Genomic DNA, 18,217 nt, shown 5'->3' on the forward strand with positions numbered 1-18,217 from the left:
ATTGGTAGAAGGCCCAATTTCAGTTTGACCTGTTTCCAGTTAGGGAAATTTGTAAATGTTCTTGATGGATGCAACATTCTATTAAAAAAAAAACAAAAAAACAAGACAAAAAAAAAAACGAGAAAAGGAGCACATGCTTTGCCAACAAGTTTAGGAAGAAAAAAGAAAAAGAAATGTTTGCATTCTCAAAGCTGTTCCTCACCTATGAAAAGTTAAAAATAAGGAAAGTAACAGATCTCTGGATGAATAGACAAAGTAATTGATAGTGTCCGGATATTAAATAATAAATTCATGAGAAAATTAGAACAGATTCTCCACAAAAAGCTTGGAAACTCAGCTCTGTGGCATATAGAGCAAAATCACAGCTGTAACAAAAAGGTTTTACAGAATGAACCTACAAGGAGAATAATAGCCCCAGAGATGAGCCAGGAGTCTTGACATGTTGATGCCTCAGAAGTTGTGAGCATTGTTTCCTAGATCTAGCAGTCATTACTAGAATTCATATTGAGAGCTAAGTAGTGTAGCCAGAAAATATAGATTAAATGTATATTTAAGGAAGCAAGTATGTCGTCCCTCAATTATGTAAAAGATTTTATAAATTTATGAAAATGCATGGAATATTCATACGTTATTGTCAGAATCAATAAAAAACATTTCTGGAGTATTTATTGCATTCAAGAAAGGCACTCTGATGGGATATGGAAGACAACAAAAAAGCAAGGGACAAGTTCTCTCCTTCCTGGGGTTTAAGTGTAGCTGGGAAAGAAAAGGTGCGAATATACAAAACTCAAACAACAGAGACTAAATAACAATATAATAGGATATGAGTGTCAGAGCTAAATGTAATAATGTTCAGTTGTTACAACTGCCTTATCCCTGGTTCCTGGTGAGGTGGTATTTTCTCTGCCCCTTTTTTTACATTAAAAAAATTTTTTTTACTCCCTGACTTTATTTGAAAGTGTCATAAACTTACTATAAAAATGATACTTTTAATCATCTTTGAAAAATCATCAGCATCGTACAAATTGTAAATAAAACAAGACTGATGTCAGAGGTGTCATGACACAGAATGATTACTATTTTTACTGAGTGCCCATTGGAACCATGGAAAGTAGTAAGTCAGACCCAGATAAGGTAAACTCCTCAGATAAGCTCCTCAAAGTAGGGTCTGTTTACCTCTATCCAACAGGCTTAGCAAATTACCAAGATAAAAAGCTACTTGACAGAGTTTGAAAGCCAATAATTTTTTTCCCTCTCCCACAGGGAGGGAAAAAAAAGTGCAGAAAGTACAGTCTCTATTAGAAAAATGTACCATTGCTTTCCTCTGAAAAAAAAAAAATCCCAATCCTGTACAGTTTAACAATTCACACTTTTCTGGGAGTCCTGAAATTATAAATGACACAAGTCAATCTAACCGTTTATGGTTAGATTTCTTGCCAGAGATCAAGTTTTATGTTTCAATGACACATGGATTTCAAACAGTAACAATTTAACACTGTAAAATGTTGACGGACCAAATAAAATTTAATTTGATGGGCAACTCCATAAAATGAATGTCTGACTTTTAAATGTGAACCACAGGTCAAATCTCTGAAATAAATCAGTGCCTTTGTTATACTTTGTGCAATAGGTCATGTCAAAAAAGTTATCTATGCAATTAATTTTTGAATATTGACTTTTTATAAACTTCATGTATAACTGGGGTCTTTTTGTCTTAAAAAGTCAGGAGGCAAGCAATAATAAAAGACCAGATATTCCAAAGTGCCATATTTTACATATAATAACTATAAAATGTAACAAAATGTGGGTAGAGGTTAACCTGATTTTGAATCTAGAGAGAAAAAATATACTAAAATGAAACATGTGTTAAAGCTTCTATTAAGCCCAGACTCTTTCAATGTCATAGCACACATGAAATTCTATTAACTTGTTTAGATTCTCTCTCTCTCATTCTCTCTGGCTTTTAGAAATGAACAGGTTGAAATGGCCTAAAGGTAGAAGGAGACACAGAAATACAGCTGAGACAATAGTAAAAAAAAAAAAAAAAAAAAAAAGTAGATGAACAAACTGGAACACACAGTACAATAATGACATGAACAGGGAGCATATTTCCCAAAGCACAGTTTTTAAAAAAATATATGTTCATAATTCTGCAAAACATGTTATATACCAAATCATTCCCTGGGTTATAAATCCTGTAATACTTGAATCTATTAAATTCCTCAACTATGATAAGCCATAAATAAGAGATAATTCATCCTGATTCTCAGCCCTGGAGACAGAAATAATGTTATCATAAACTCTTGAGGAAAGATCCTTAGCAGATTTATACAGGGCACTGGGGATACACTACACCCCCTACACTGAAAGCAGAAAGAGCCTCCACCAGTAATTCAAACCTGTTTGAGGGTTAAGGGGAGAAGAGAAGCAAAAGATACAGTCTTCCCAGAACTGTTTTTCCTGTGGAGCCAGTTTTCAGTTGCTTGCTGTAAATCAGTGCGTTGACATGACCATCATAAATCCAGAGACAGCATAATGGGTGAAGGAGGCTGATAGTTTAGGCTTGGTTAACACCAAGACTGGCCACCCACACCTCTATTCTCTCCGTCTCTCTCTCCACCCCCCCGCCGCCCCGACTCTTTTCCTAAACAAAATCAGTTGGTATAGAGAAGTCTACCACCCTTGAAAAATCACACAGAAACTCCAACATCCAGATGTTGGAATTGTCCTGTTATTGTGGAGGCTGCCTTAATTTGGATAACTAAAAGATGCATTCATTTTATCTGTGGAGTCTTTCAGGCTTAATTTTTAAAAACTAATCTGATGAAACCTATAACTTTTCCAGATGAATAGACTCCAGAACAGAAAGATTTGATACGAACCTATGATATTTATGCCCCATTTTTTAATAATGTAAATCTTTGAGTTTTGTTTGTTCTAAAATTTGGTAAAATATATAGTCAGTAGGGGTAGTTTGTTTTGTTCAAAATGAAAGAATAAAACTTCTAAATCTGTGAATGCTGATATTCTTAATTATATTCTGTTGCTTAAATTGGGGCTTGTAGAAATTCAGTGCAAATGGACTTAGCTAGAAAAACTGAAGCGAATCAGAGAGGTTTCCAGTAGGTACCAACGCTGTGCACCTACTATGTGTCAAGTGTTGCACTTCCAACCAAAAGAAACATCTGCCTGTCTACATTTCAATGCAGGGAGAAGATTTTCCTTCCTTTTATGCTCATTCCAACCTCCAGTGCAGTACTTTCTTGGACTTAAATGGGCAGAAAGGAAAATGACGCATCCCCAAATTATTGACTGAGAACTTACAATACATTAGAGAAATACGGAACTGCATTTCATGGTTCTTGTAAAATTTCCACCATGTGCTAGGTGCCAGAGATACATGAGATAAGCTTATCCTTCCCTTCAGGTCTTCATTATGTATAAATGTCATTGTGAGCACAGTGGACAAAGACAGCATTTCACTTTTCGTTCAGTGGCTAATAAATGCATACCAATCCTAACTATTGTAATAATATAAAATCATCTTAAAATCTTTTCTTATACAGAAATTCTATACATTTAATGCAAAAGTCTTGATACATACCAAATTCAAACTATTCCTGGTAATAAGAGCAGACAGAAGGTAAAATCTCACTCCAGAAATTTACTTCGCCCTTAGCGATAACATGCAACTCAGGAAGTTACTTCCCTCACAAAGAACTAGCATTTATGCTTAAGACTAAAATGATTATTTTTAAAGTACTCATTTTACAATGCAAATGTGTATCTAAATTAAACTCAGTAAAAATAAGCATTTTAAATTGAAGCTGCAGTAACGACTTTATGGGAGACAATAGGAAAAGTGGTTCTTGAATGTGAACTCAGAGAAAACAGATTTCAAATTTCTTCTATGTGACTTGAAGCTTTCTTTGCTCCCTGGCTCTGTACCTTAACATATTGGCACATGTTTAATTGAGAACCCGTTGCCCTGAAGTTGTTTTACAAAATTTGAGGCTGTTCAACAAGGTCATAGCAAAAAAATATAAGGGGGAGGGGATTGTGAGTCAAAAAACCCCAAAAGACAAGAAACTGACAACCGGTCCACATTGCCAAGCCATGCCTTAGCACTTGGAATATGGGACAGGTGCGGGAACACAGGCTCACTAAGAACAGTAACAAGAATCTTCCTAACAAAGACATGTACACAGTTGAGCATTTTAGACAGAAACAGGTGACAGAGAAGAGCAACACAGGGGAGAAGAGCTTCATAGGGTAGGCTGGTAGGGCTGTAAAGAACAGTGAGAAAGAAGACGGTGACAGTCTAGAAAGATAACTGAAGAGAGGTGGAGGGGAGAAAAGCTCCCGGAGGGAAGCGGTCTGTGGTTAGAGGCCTTGGTTTATGGATGTGTTGCTGGTGGAGATGGCCGCAGCAGCAACAAGGTAACTACACGGAGAGGTCGAGATCCCCTCCTGGCTCTGCTGATCCTATGCCACTATATTTTGTCAACTCATATCTTGCTCTTTGTCCTTAAAAATGCTTTAAGAAATAGCTAGCCCGAGGTAAAGAGAATGAGAATATACTTGGTATTTAACCCTTCCTAGACATTAAGTTGTCACCGTTGGGGCAACCGCCTAGGTGGGTATGTGCGCGTGCACGCATGCGCACATGCCTAGGTCGTTAGTTTGGTTGGTTTTCTGGTAAGACCTGCTTGATAGGAACCTTCTTAACATAGAGTCAGAGCTTCATAGCACACTCATTACATGGTTTTAGGTTGACCTTATGGAGAAACTGTGGGGATGTATTGACATTTCGTTGAGGAATTTGAACTATTTATCAACCTAAATAACCACATTTTAGAAATTCATTCATTCAACAGTCACGAAACATCTAGCACCCATAGGGCCAGGCACTAGGCACATCAGCCTCCACACAAAACATCCCTCCTAGGATCCTGACCAGATGCATGAATTACCATTGTGGAGATAGAAGACTAAACTGCTAGAACCAAATGAACCCGGAAAATTCTCATGATCTAAGATAGTGACTCTATGTTTTGTTTATGATCTTCCTTGATAGGATATAAGCTCCCTCATTTGGGAACCTTTTTTATGACATTAACAACTGTACCCTTAGCACCCAGAATGGTGCTAGACACAGAACAGGCATTCAAGAAAGATCTATAAGCCGGGAGGGAGGGAGGGAGGGAGGGATAAAGGGTAGGGAGGAAGGGAAAGATGGAAAGAAGTAACTTACCCCTTTATGCTTTTCTGGCTGGAGGAAATAACAATGCTGTATGTGTACAACTGCCCCCTTCAAACTCAGGAAAAAGAAGTACTACCAGAAGTCTGTCCATTTACTTTCTCGGGAGTACTCTGACCCAGTAGAGAAATAACCCAGATGGATGTGGTAGAGTCTTGACTTCTGGTAGAATCATAGCAATTCCCTAGCATATGTAAAGAGTATTTCATCGTTGAGGCATTTTAGAAATGAGTTATTGCACAAAACCTCTTCTAGGCAGAAGATTTGTTGTTACTTTTGCGACTGGGAGAAGAATGTTTATATGAATGGCTAAGTGGCTTGTTCAAGGCCCAAGATTGCGATCGGTGAGTTGCAGAACGAGTTAGTCATCGATTCATTAAGTCATTGTTCTTCGGATATTTAGGCCACTCTGAAACTATAAGCAAAACCCCCATTGTTTTTCAACAAATTAAAATATGCTGTGCCTTGAAAAAAAGTACAACCTATCAAGTCTTTATTCTTAAGGGCAAAGCCCATGATCTCAACTGAACCACACAGACAAGCTAGATAGAATGAAAGGAATCATTCCTGACTTTTCAAGTGTAGCCTCAACTGAAGACATATGCCATTGGTGGATATAAATGAAGGAGGCTCCCAGCAAGAGATGTTTTCCCCTCCTGGAGATCCAACTAAGACAGTAGGGTCCTAATAGCAGTAAATCTGGTGCAGAGGAATCTATGAAGCTGTATATATGGGTGCATCCTGTCACTATGAAATATAAAAGATTAGATTTTCATTTGCATGGTTTGCTGGGTTTTATTTGGCAGCTACAATAACACAGGCTACGCAGAGCCCATAAAACAAAGTGAGAACAGCAGCTCATTTGGTGGCAGAATGTACTGGTTATGGCTAAAGGGCTTCCATAATTTATCTCAAACCCTTATGCCTACATTTATTGTTGTTTAAATGAAAATTAAACTCTCACGGCTGTAAGGAGGGATCTGGTCCGAAATTTGATTGAGATCCTTTCATCTCACACAGCCTCTGAGATTAGCAATCTGTAACACTTAAAACAGCTACAGAAATATCCTAGAATATGCAACCTTACCTAAGCACACTCGTGCTTAATTTCTCCAATCCCGATTCTCGAAACAACCCTATAACGCCTGCAAAGTGAGCTGGAGTGAGCACTCCCAGCCCTGTTCCTTGTTCTGACTCGGGATTCCTCCTTAGAACACTCCTCAGCCCTGGTTAAGAGCTAATGTTTAGCATTCAGATGACGTTCCATAGAAATAATACTTGTGTGTGGGGGGGGGGGCACTGGGAGGGGTAATACGAAAGCAGAGCTGAAGATGTGATATTGGCCCAAACCATTTAAGTATGGTATCTTTTAATATTATTAAAACTATTTATTTTGTAGCATATATCTAAACAATGGTATTTAAATTCATGATTTTTAATCACTTTATTCTTGTTATGTTGCAAGAGTAAAAACGTTGGCTCTCAAATGGGAATGCTCAAGACTGTGTGTTTTGTGGTGTTAGGGGTAGATTTCTATTTTTTATTTTTTTTAAGATTCAGACTGGAAATATAGTTTGTTACAAAGAAGTCTGTACCATTTTATCAAATGTACATCTGGATAGAGTTTAAAAATATCAGTGACTATCACACCAATTTAATGGGAATGGAACCATATGACAGGTGTATAAAATAACATTCTAGTTTTATTTTCTGCAGATAATATATAACATATAATATTGATATGTAAACATATATTTTTATAATGTTAATGAAAATTCCATACCATTCAATGAGATAGAAGTGTTTCAGATGTCTGGGCTATTGTAATAATTTGTAATTAAAGTAGTCTTAAAAATGAAAGAATAAATTAACTCAATCATTTTTTAAATGACCAACAGACCGTCAACATACTAGTTAAATGGGTATGAAAATAAACAAAAACATATGGCCTAAATTTTACCAACCAAGAGCAAGTAGTTAATTTTGAAACTGGGTTATCCCTCCTGGTCTTAGAAACTCTTCATTATTTTTAGGTAAATCAATATGCATATTAAAGTGATTCAGATTTCCAAATTTGGAAGTTTTATGCCATGGAGGTTGCTACTATATACATACATGAACTCATTTGGAGAGGGAAGAAAATTTTTTAAGTTATTTTAAGCAACTTGTAAATGCAAGTAAATAATTCATTTTCCAAATCGCGAGATAACTGACAGACTTCATCTTGCTTTGGTACTAAACCTGCTGCGCGCGTGTGCGTGCGTGTGTGTGGGCGTGTGTGTGTGTGCGTGTGTGTGCGTGTGGGTGTGCGCGTGTGGGCGTGTGGGCGAGCATGCGTGTGGGCGTGTGTGGGCGTGTGAGCATGCGTGTGGGCGTGTGTGTGCACGCATGTGGGCGTGTGTGTGTGCGTGCGTGTGGGCGTGTGTGTGTGTGTGTGCGTACGCGCATCATTTTCATTGCATAGTCCTCAAGTTTAATAGGAAACAATTACCAGGGGGAGAAAAAAACAAGGAATATTAAAAAACAAATAAAATATCATACATTTTCATTTCAAACAAAAATGTTACTGTCATGAATCATTCCAGCCTTGTGTGTTTGCTCTTCTCAGGAAGATGTTTCCAGGCTTGGCCACATACATCTTTGAGTCGGCTGGTTTTGATGGCCTTCTGGTGGCCACAGGGAAAATCTGGCAAGTGGAAAGAAAAAAAAATGATAAACTAATACTGATTAAGAGACTTTCAGAAAGAAAGGGAAGAAAAGATCAAAAAGAGGGGGGAAGAAGAATGGATGAAAACCAAATAAAATTAGGCAAAGTTTTAGGAATAAAACTATACAAGTTTTCAGTCAATTCATTTTTTCCCAGTATAGAATTTTTGTAATTGGAAATAGTATGTCCTCATATTTTAATTTAAAATCTCCCTTCGCTGGACTAAAAACAAGGCACCTAATGCCTTGTAAACATGAATATTCAAATTTTAGAATCTTAATAGCTTCGGGCCATGCTACTGTTTGGGGCTGCCACTCCACTAACAGATGTGTGGACTTCTGAAACCAGAGAAGCAAGGAAGGAAACAAAAAAAAATTTTTTTTTTTTCTTTCAAAGATGTTCTACCACGAAGGAGCATCACTTTCTGAACTGCCTGTTACCAAGGCAAGTAGTTCCTAGTTTGGCCAGAGTGAATATCCAGATCCTATGATATGATCCTAAATGAGCAAATGGAAATACAAAAGTGTTTCCCCTACCTCCTTGCTATGTGCCTTCAAACCTCACCTCCATCACAAATAATTTTTAGGTTTCTTTTTTTTTTTTTTTTTTTTTTAGTTTTGGGTTCTTAAAGCATATTATTAGGAGTAGTGGTATTAGTATTGCGATCTCCTATAGTCCTTTTCACTCAAAATTACAATACAGGGGACTATGGCCAATGCTATGCAGATGGCCAAATAGATAATAAAGGCTCAGTTCATGAATAATATCCACTCAGAAAGAGGACAAAAGCAACAGGAAAAAAGAGCCCAAATTGGACAAAATGTGCATGCTATATTTAAAAAAAAACACACACGCGATCATTGTCAGAGATCATTAAGGGTGCCCTGTAGTTTTAATGATATGCCAGTGGTACCAATTTGATGTGACTGTTTGCTCTTATAGTCAATAAAAAAAGTCATAACTGCCATCAAATTTAAATTTAATTTATTTTCTACACAGCCCTTTCTGTTTTCCTTGTTTTTTTTCTTTTATAACATTAACACTTTTTTTGTTAAAAAATGTGTGAAAGATTAATTTGTAGAATGAGGGGGCTGTGGGTGCACAGCGCAGGACAGATGGCGTGGGTGGGACATGGCAGTTTTCGTCTGCGGCATCATTTTGTTGTTGCTGTTGCAAGTGAGCAAAATAAAGCTATGCTAGCACGATCCTCTCTTTGGGGGCCCCTCAGATAAGGTGCACGGCTTTTCTTTACATTGGCCCCTGCTGCCTGGGGACACAGCCACCCCTGCCCTTGGCAAGCCCGCTCACCAGTGTTGTTAGCCCAAGAGCACTTGAATTTTAAAATGGCATTTATATAGAATTCCACCCAACTTTTGTATACAACAGAATGGAATATACTCTTTCTTGGTAAGCTGACTATTTTCAAATGAATTTATGATCTGTCCTCTCTGAGATCCTGTCTTGAAAACCCCAAGGCATGAAACTCTAGATGCAAAACAGAATGATTTTTTTTAAAAGGAAGGATTTTGGGGGGTTGTGCACCAGTCAGAAATTCTACTCACAATCAAGGGGAGGGAGAAATGGTGCAGGTTTATATTCCAAGGTTCAATTTTTGCCTTGGAACAGCCCTCATTTACACATAAGTACTGTAGGAGTTCACCATTGTAAAGGTTCTTAGCGAAGAATAAAGCAATTACCAGAGAAAATCACTGTCATATGGCACACACAGACATTTGAGAAAAAGTAAAACTTTGAGAAGGAGGAAAAGGGGAATTCAGGACAGCATGTGGGAGGGCAGATTCGAGTTCTTTTTATGCACAAAGAGATCCATTAACAATATCTTTATCAGTTTCCTTCTTCCTTGTTAACTGAACCGACTCGCAGTGCCCAGAATATGTGAACGTGATTGCAACATAAACGCTTTGGGAGGAGGAGACAGAGTAAATAAGTGAGCATGTGAGAATGGTTGGTGGCAGATTCACGGCAAGACGGAGGGGCCTGATGAAAAATCTCCACCAAACCTTTGCCTCCAATGAGTGCTTCTTGTCATCGGAAGGCAAGACAGCCCACGAAAGGATGTGAGCGGCCACAGAGTCTAACACCGAGTCAGAACAGTCAGTCCTGAGGCCACGTCAGCCTTGAGATCAGGGTCTCCTGGTGGACAGGATATTTGGTATTCAAGTCATCTCATATTACTGTGTTATTTTCCAATTAGACTGTAGGCTCTCCCAGAGAGGGATTGCTCCATATAAGGCAGGGTTCCACAAGCACACCCCGCAGATGCACCAGCACTAGGGGATCACAGATCTAGTGACGGGTCATTGTGGAGGCATCGGGTGGCACCCGGCAGTGGTAGGCGTGGGTTTTGGTGGCAGGCAGTTTGCATGGGGCCTCAGGCTGCCACTAGCTGTGTAGCTGGACCCAAGTTACTGTAACATGTCAGGACCTTAGTCACCACCTCTGCAAAGACAGGGATGACAAGGGCAGAATTGGTGGGGAATTGAAGAGTGGCCCTTGGAGACCATAGTCCTTTGGAAAAAGGTCCCTGGCAGGTAGCTAATCAAGCCCTTGTTTCTTGGACTTTGCCAACACTTGATGCCCAAAGGCACTCAAAACCCGAAATCTCTGGTATGAAATGTTTCATCTGTTTCATGGGGGCCACATGGGCAAATACAGTGCTAGAATGTACAAGGGTGGATAAAGAATGATGGAGAAGGATATGTACAATTTTAAAACCAAATATACCATATTACATGGGAGGAGGGTGTTACTGATGTCATAGGAAGTAGAGGGGAATCCGGTATCTGTGTTATATGCCTGGAAAATACGGTACACCACAGGAAACGGGATAAAGAAAGGTGTCTCCCACATATCTAATTGAAAGCATTTATTTGTTCTACCAGTTTCTCCATGACTCCACATGGTAGTGTGCCTTATAGAAATGGAGTACAGAGAGTTCTGACCATTCACTCAAACACACCGGCACATAAGCAGACTCAGAATAGAGACTAAACATCTGTAAATCAATACCACAATCACAATGCTACCCCTACTTACATTGAAACAATTGTAGGGCCTGTTGTTTATACTCAGATGTGCCTGTAACTACTTGTTTCTGTGCATCTTGATAAATAACACCGAAAGTATCTTTACCCCTCAGTTGCTGTCTGACGCAGTTCTACTTATGCCCCAAACCCTGAGAATAGTTAATTCACTGACTCCAAAGGAATTCGAATGGGCTGAGACTAGAATGGAAATGGGAAGCTAGATGCATTACATATTTTTAATATAAGCAAAAATTTATATGTATGTACACAGATGTATGTCTGAAATTGCATTTTGTACAAGTCAAAGTTTCCCTCACAGTAAGAAGTTAGTTCTTATCAAATGTGGGCGAGGCTCCTGGAAGTCTACCCCTTTCTTTGTCAGTAATAAAACTCTCCATTTTTATGAGGTACATCGCTGCTCAAAATAAAAACTACATTTCCCGGCTTCCTTTGCGGCTAGGTATACCTAGATGATAAGTTTTGGACAATGAACGGTAAGTGGAAGTGTTCTGTGGCAGTTTATAGGAAGCCTCCCTTAAAAAAATTGTTAAAATGCCCTGTGATCCCTTTCTTCTTTGTCCTTTTCTACTGTCTGGAATATGGATGTGATGGCCAGAGCTTGGGCTGACATCATGGACCATGAGAATGACAGCCACACAGTAGGGAGGCTGGAGAGGTGACTTAGAAGAAGCTTCTGAATTTAATGACTTCCTAAAGTAACCCTACCAGCCCAGCCTGCTTCTCGACTGCTTCTCGACTTTGTTTCTATACGAGAGAATCCTGTCTATCTTGTTTAATGCCTGGTCATTTAGAGTTTCTTCATGTACGGCTGAACCAAATCCTAAGTCCTGCTCTCCCGAAAGCGGGACAGTAGGGTTTATGTTGCCACCAAAGTTTGCACCTTTAAGTGAAGTACAATATCATGTAAATATGCCAACATGACAAAGGCTAGATTTAAATATTAGATTCTAATATACATAATCAGTATATGTAAAAAATATTAGGTCGGGGAAGTAATTAATGCTAGCTGTTAGAACAACCACTCCCTCCCCCAGTGGCTTAATGAAAGGTGTATTTCTGACGTAAGATTCTGATGTGGACTGCTTGGGATGGAGGAAGAAGGCAAGAGCCTCTGTTCCATTCAGTTATTCAGAGACCAAGTCTATCTCAGCCATCAGAGACCTTGGCCATTTTCCACCTTTGGCTGCCCACACCTCAACAGAATAGGGAGAGTGCGTAGGATCATCCATGGGAGATTTTTCATGGGCCTCGAGTGGCTTTTGACACTTCTGCCCACGTTCTGTCAGGCAGAACTCAGCCACATGACCCCAAAACAATTGAGAGAGAGCCTGGGAAATGTAGTTTCGCTGTGTTCCAGGAAGAAGAGAAGGAATACGAGCACTAGTTCTCCCTTCCCTAAGAAATAAATAGAAGGTATAGTTTCCGATATCCGTGTTTCTACCTCCTGTTCCAATGGCCAAATTAAAGAAGCGCTACATGCTCAAGGAGACAGCACATTGTGTGGCAAAATAGTCTTTTTAAGTCATTTTCTAGGGAAACATCTAAGATTCTGAACGTTTCTGATCGTGGAAGATGAGTTCCCTAAACAGCGTGACTTTAGTCACAAGCTCTGGCCAACTCCCCTTCTTCTTTTCCATAATGTTTTGTGTCTATATATTGAGATACTGAACACCCTTAAATTATTTTATATAGTGTTTGTAGCAAAACATTATAGACTGGTTATGGTTAAAAAGGACCAAGTCCAACTGTTTTTTTTTTTTACTTTACTTTTGTAAGCACTATGCACAAACTTTTCCTGTAATAGACTTAGTTCAATGTGCTTTACATTTATTATCAATGCTTTTTAATGAATTCCAAAATAATTTTATAGCTAGGTTTTTTTGATAGGTAAGACAGAATATTCCTCCAACATGAAGACTTTTTTTTTAGTTTCTTTTTTCCAGTTTATCGAGGTCTACTTGACAAATAAAAATTGTGCATATTTAAGGTATGCAACATGATGTTTTCATTTTTGTTTTTTCTTTTTACCTTTTGACTCCCTTCATCCATTTCTCCTGTCCCCCACCCCTCACCTCCGGCAACCACCATTCTGTTCTCTGTAGCTGTGAGCTTGTTTGTTTGTTCCTTGGTAGGTTGGGGGTTTGTTTTGGTTTTCAGCTTCCACATGAAAATGAAATCATACACTGTTTGTCTTTCTCTGTCTGACTTTTTTTATTTAGCATAATGTCCTTGAGGTCCATCCATGTTGTGGTAAATGGCAGGATTTTCTTCTTTTTTTGGCCAACTACTTTCCTTTTCATTCCTACTATCCTTGTCCTTGTGCTTTTTCCATGATGAGGGGTAATTCTTTAACATCTGTGGATGACGTTAAGAAAAGTTTCCATAAGACTTATACTGCTGAGAAAAACAGTTTAAAATGTGTTTAAGCGGTGGTCTTGGAATGTACCATAGAAGGTAACAATGGGTCGTCAAGGCAGTAGAGCTTTTCCATTTTTTTCTTACACTTCTGTTGTATATCTTATAGGCTTTGTGATTATGTGTCGATACTTGCGAGATATAAGATCATTTAGGATATTTTTAAGTTTTAGGGCGCCTGGGTGGCTCAGTTGGTTAAGCGACTGCCTTCGGCTCAGGTCATGATCCTGGAGTCCCTGGATCGAGTCCCGCATCGGGCTCCCTGCTCGGCAGGGAGCCTGCTTCACCCTCTGACCCTCCCCCCTCTCATGTGCTCTCTCTCTCTCAAATAAATAAATAAAATCTTTAAAAAAAAAAAAAAAGTTTTAGACCCTCCAAAAACAAATGGGGTAGGGGTAAGAGAAAGCAAGAGATGACACAGATAGAAGATAGATGTAGATAAATAGGTGAGTGGGTGGATGGATGGATAGATAAAACTCTATTTTTCCTTAGAAAATCAATCATGATGGTTTTATTGAACCAGCATTTCCCTTGAATTTTAGGCAACTATCAAAGACAATCCATTTGAGAAAACATGATTGAGATAAAGAATAACAGAGTCAAGAGAACTCAAGTCCGAGATTCCATTTCAACTGAATTACTAGTTTGTAGCCTGCAAATAGGACACGTTATTGTCCATCACCTTCTATCTTGAGAATCCTTCCTTCATTTGCATAAAAAGTTTGCAACCTCATTTTCAGAACTGTCTAGAAGATGTTGTTACTATTAACTATTATTTCCTTTCGTGGTTTGGTATTGAAGTTTAGCTGTCTTCCAGAGATTTTGAGGCATCTGATAAGGCAGAAGGTAAATTTTAGAGTATTTGTCTATTTCTCACGTGAAATTCAAAGCAAGTTTTAATGTTTTGGATTGTTCAGTTGAAATGTAAGGGTGAATTTAAAAATTACTGTATTAACAAAAGAAACCTGAAGTATTGATGTTCACATAGAATAAAAGAGGAAATTGTAAAACCAGGACGAATTTGAAGTTGAGAATGGAAAGATGGCCAGTTGGCTCCTGTAGGTCTTAAGGAAGCCCCAATTTAGGATGATTGGGTTTAGGGTTACTTGGGCCACATGTTAGGATCACTTGTTACACGTCTAACAAGTCTAGCACACAGTGGGCACTCAAATAGTTTTTGAACGAAGGAATGTGAGTAACCAGGACCCGAGAAGAGTGGGAGAAGAGGAAGGTGTATAGGGAGACAAGAGTTGAAATGGTCTTCACCTTCAGTGAGAAACCAGAGGATGCCCAAGGGGGCCAGGTCCTGCAATCCCAGCAGGAAAACAGACCTGGACAAATGGGACCCCAGCATCTCTAATGACAATGTAATGAATAAGCTTCCCAATCTGTATGCAGTGACTATTCCACTCTTATCTGCTACAAAGAAATCACCAAGCACCTGCCAGAGCTTTGGGGCTTAGAGAAGGGGAGATTTTTTAGCTCTCTGACCATGGCTCTGAGGTTTGGGAAAACCATCAAGAATTCTCCAGGGTTCCAGTGCCTTTTGGGGTGGAGCCAGAACTGGGTTAATCCCTTGGTTCCCTCGAATCTTTCTCCACATATTCAGGCTTGGGGGTCTGACCACAGGCGTTGGTCACGACTTCAAGAACTTTAAGTGCTCATTTGAATCCCCTGGGGACTTTTCACAAACTACTGTTGCCGGAATCCCACTTCAGCCTTACTGAAGCCAAATCTCCAAGGGGAGGGTTGGGGCATGGAATCTGGGGATGTGTATCTTAAAAGCCTCCCTGTTGAATCTGTTACTTGTCAGAGACTGAGAAACACCTCACCTTTGCAGGTGTATGAAACACAGCATTAACTGGGGCTTCGAAGGCAGTTGTCACAGCTGTTGGTTACCGGCTGGATAGAAAAGGACAGGATCATGTCCTCACACAAAAATGATTGCTTGGTCCCTGCAGTCTCTGTCCCCACCTCTAGGAGGCAGAGTACAGCCTAGGCATCTTTATAATCCGCCATTGTGTCAAACACCTGCAGCGTATCTATAACTCCTAACCATTTGGACTGCGTTCCTGTGAATATACGAACACTAGAAAAAAGAAAGATTGAATAAGTGCAGGTGGACTGTTAGCAATTAGAAAATCATAACCGACAGTCTGGACACTCATTTCATACCATTTAAAGAATTAATGCATCTCTTAGTAAATAAGAGGCTAGAGCACGAGGACATATGATTAATGTGTTTTCTTCAATTAGAAAATCCAGAAAGTAGATTATAACCAGTTAAGAACAATCTGGTCTACAACCAAAGACACATGCGAACAAGAGGCCAAAGTCAAAATATTGGATTGCAATTATGAGACAATCAAATAACTAAGGGATCATTCCCTTCCTCGTTTTTCAGTATTCTCTGATTATTGCCAGCGCTTTAATAAATTGCAGAGAGAAAGAAAAATAGGACTACTTGGGATTAATATTGTATGGTGCTTTTCAGTTGGCCTGCTGTCTCTTTGAAACCGATCTCCACCTATTCCAAACCTTTTGATAGCGAGCGGTTAAACTTGAATGAACACAGTCTTCTCGTCCAGTGTGCCTTATCCTCATAACCAGAATGGAGTGTGCTTTTTTTCCCCTTCGATAGTTTATAAATAGTCCATATAAAACTGCCCATTACCTTTTTGAACATACTAAGCTCGTTTTTAAAAACTCACGCCCCCTCAAACCTCTGGGCCTTTCTGTGTCTAAATGAAACTCTCTGCACTTAAATGTATATGGCAGGAAAAATCAGCAAATGCTAATATTCAAACCCCAAGGGGGCAGCCTGCACACAGATGAAAATATGACCGTGCACGTACACAGTTCTGTTGCCTGAGACTGGGCCTACAGGAGAAAACCGAAGCCTGCAGAAAAGATTTCCCTCCGAGAAGTAAGAGAACCGAGTACTCGGGCGTACCCAAATTTATACGCAAACGCCAAAGAGTCTGCAGAAATTCTGACATTGTTTCAAACCACAGCATAAGATCAGCAGGGCAGAAACCACAGCACATTTTTTAAAAAATTCCCATTTATTTAATAATACATATCACCAACTTTGCAGTCAGATGTCAAGGCAGCAGGCAAAACAAGTTATTTTTAGGAGTCCAGCCAAGGGCCATTTGCTCATTCATGAGTGGGTTCTAAGAAGGCCAAAGCCAAAATGTCAAGACAGGCCATTATCTGGGCGGTGGCTGCAGGGCCAAACCGCCTCACAAGGGGAGTGCCATCGACCGCAGAGGAAACGAGATGAGAGACAACGTGTGGTTAATACGGACCCATTACTGTTATGAGAAAAACAACCATGAGCATGAATCCTGATGGTGGTCGGAGCACTTCGTAGTGGAAGAACGGCTTATGGATTGGTTTGGATAAAGACTTGGCCGAGGGGTCTCACATGCAAATGTATCTGAAGGCTAATATGCTTCTTTGGAAAGAGATTTAGGTAAGGGGCAAACAATAGTCTACGACTGAAATGCAATTTACCCTCTTCCTATTGTTTCCTAACTGCTACCAGAGCCGCAAGACCCTGGCTTCCAATTCTCATCAAGATGAATGATGGCAAGTAGGAAGCTATTTCTGGCTTGTAGAATGCCTTTTGGATGTGATATAACTGGGAAAGAATAGCAATAAGAAATGCCTCGTGAAGTTATGAATACAGGATGCCTCATTCCTTCATTTATTTCCCCTATCAGGCTTTGTTGAAGCCTTTTCAAGAGGCATGTATATGGTCGGGGGTGAGGGATGCCAGGACGCACCACACCGTCCCTGCCTTCTGGGTGCCTTCATTCATACCATCGTCATCATCATCCCCATCATCATCATCATCATCATGTCAGCAAATACTCTGCACAACAAATACAGTCCCCTGAGTTTTCCTTAAGAGAAAGGGGCTGAGATGTCTATCTGTACTTGTCATTGATACTCAGTTTTGGATAAAGATTCTCATTTCAATCAGTGCAACAGAAACTGGGCTGCTGGCCGCACTCCCTTGGGTAGAGCCGTGGGACTAGTTCTGTCCGGCGGGCTGTGAACCGGTGAATCTTATAGGTTGAAACTCAGAAGAGGCAAAGCCCAACCCTCCAGCTGTGTCTTCCCTTGCCTGGGCAGTCAAGGAGGGTTCATGGCCACAGGACAGAGCTGCAAGATCAGCCTTGATTGTCGAGTTACAGCATGGCAGACAGACGCCCGGGAGGTCACCCAGCCCACAGTGGACTTCTTGAGTGAGAACTAGACCTTTGTTGTGTGAAGTCCCCGAGACATTACTGCTCTACAACATAACTTATCCTGCCAATACCATTAATAAATGTTTGTTTTGCCTGGGACTTTTAGAGGAGACGAGAAATCACTGCCTTGGTAGAAATGGAAGGAACTTCATGGATTAATAATAGACTCACCCAATGCCAATAAATCTCCCAATGGAAAAAATCAACTTCTCCCCTGTGCTTTTTCCTCCCAATCAACCCCAGCCACACCGACTCTTCCCAGGATGCTGGGCTATGATAGCTGCCACCTCCCTCATGCCTGGCTTCTTGGGGAACCCAGAGACCTCCAGGTATTCCCACCTCAGTGTATCCATATCCCTTTTCTTCTCAGTCTAGTGGAAGCAATATGGGGATTTTGCCAAGTGAAATCTCTTACGAAGAAATGAAGGTAAAGTAAGTACAAATGTATAGAAACAGATGGATTTGCTGGGTATAGATTTCTAATCAAAGCGTATTTGATCCTCATCTT

Source organism: Phoca vitulina, unplaced genomic scaffold (assembly GCF_004348235.1).
Source record: "Phoca vitulina isolate PV1807 unplaced genomic scaffold, GSC_HSeal_1.0 scaffold54, whole genome shotgun sequence".
Lineage (NCBI taxonomy): Eukaryota > Metazoa > Chordata > Mammalia > Carnivora > Phocidae > Phoca > Phoca vitulina.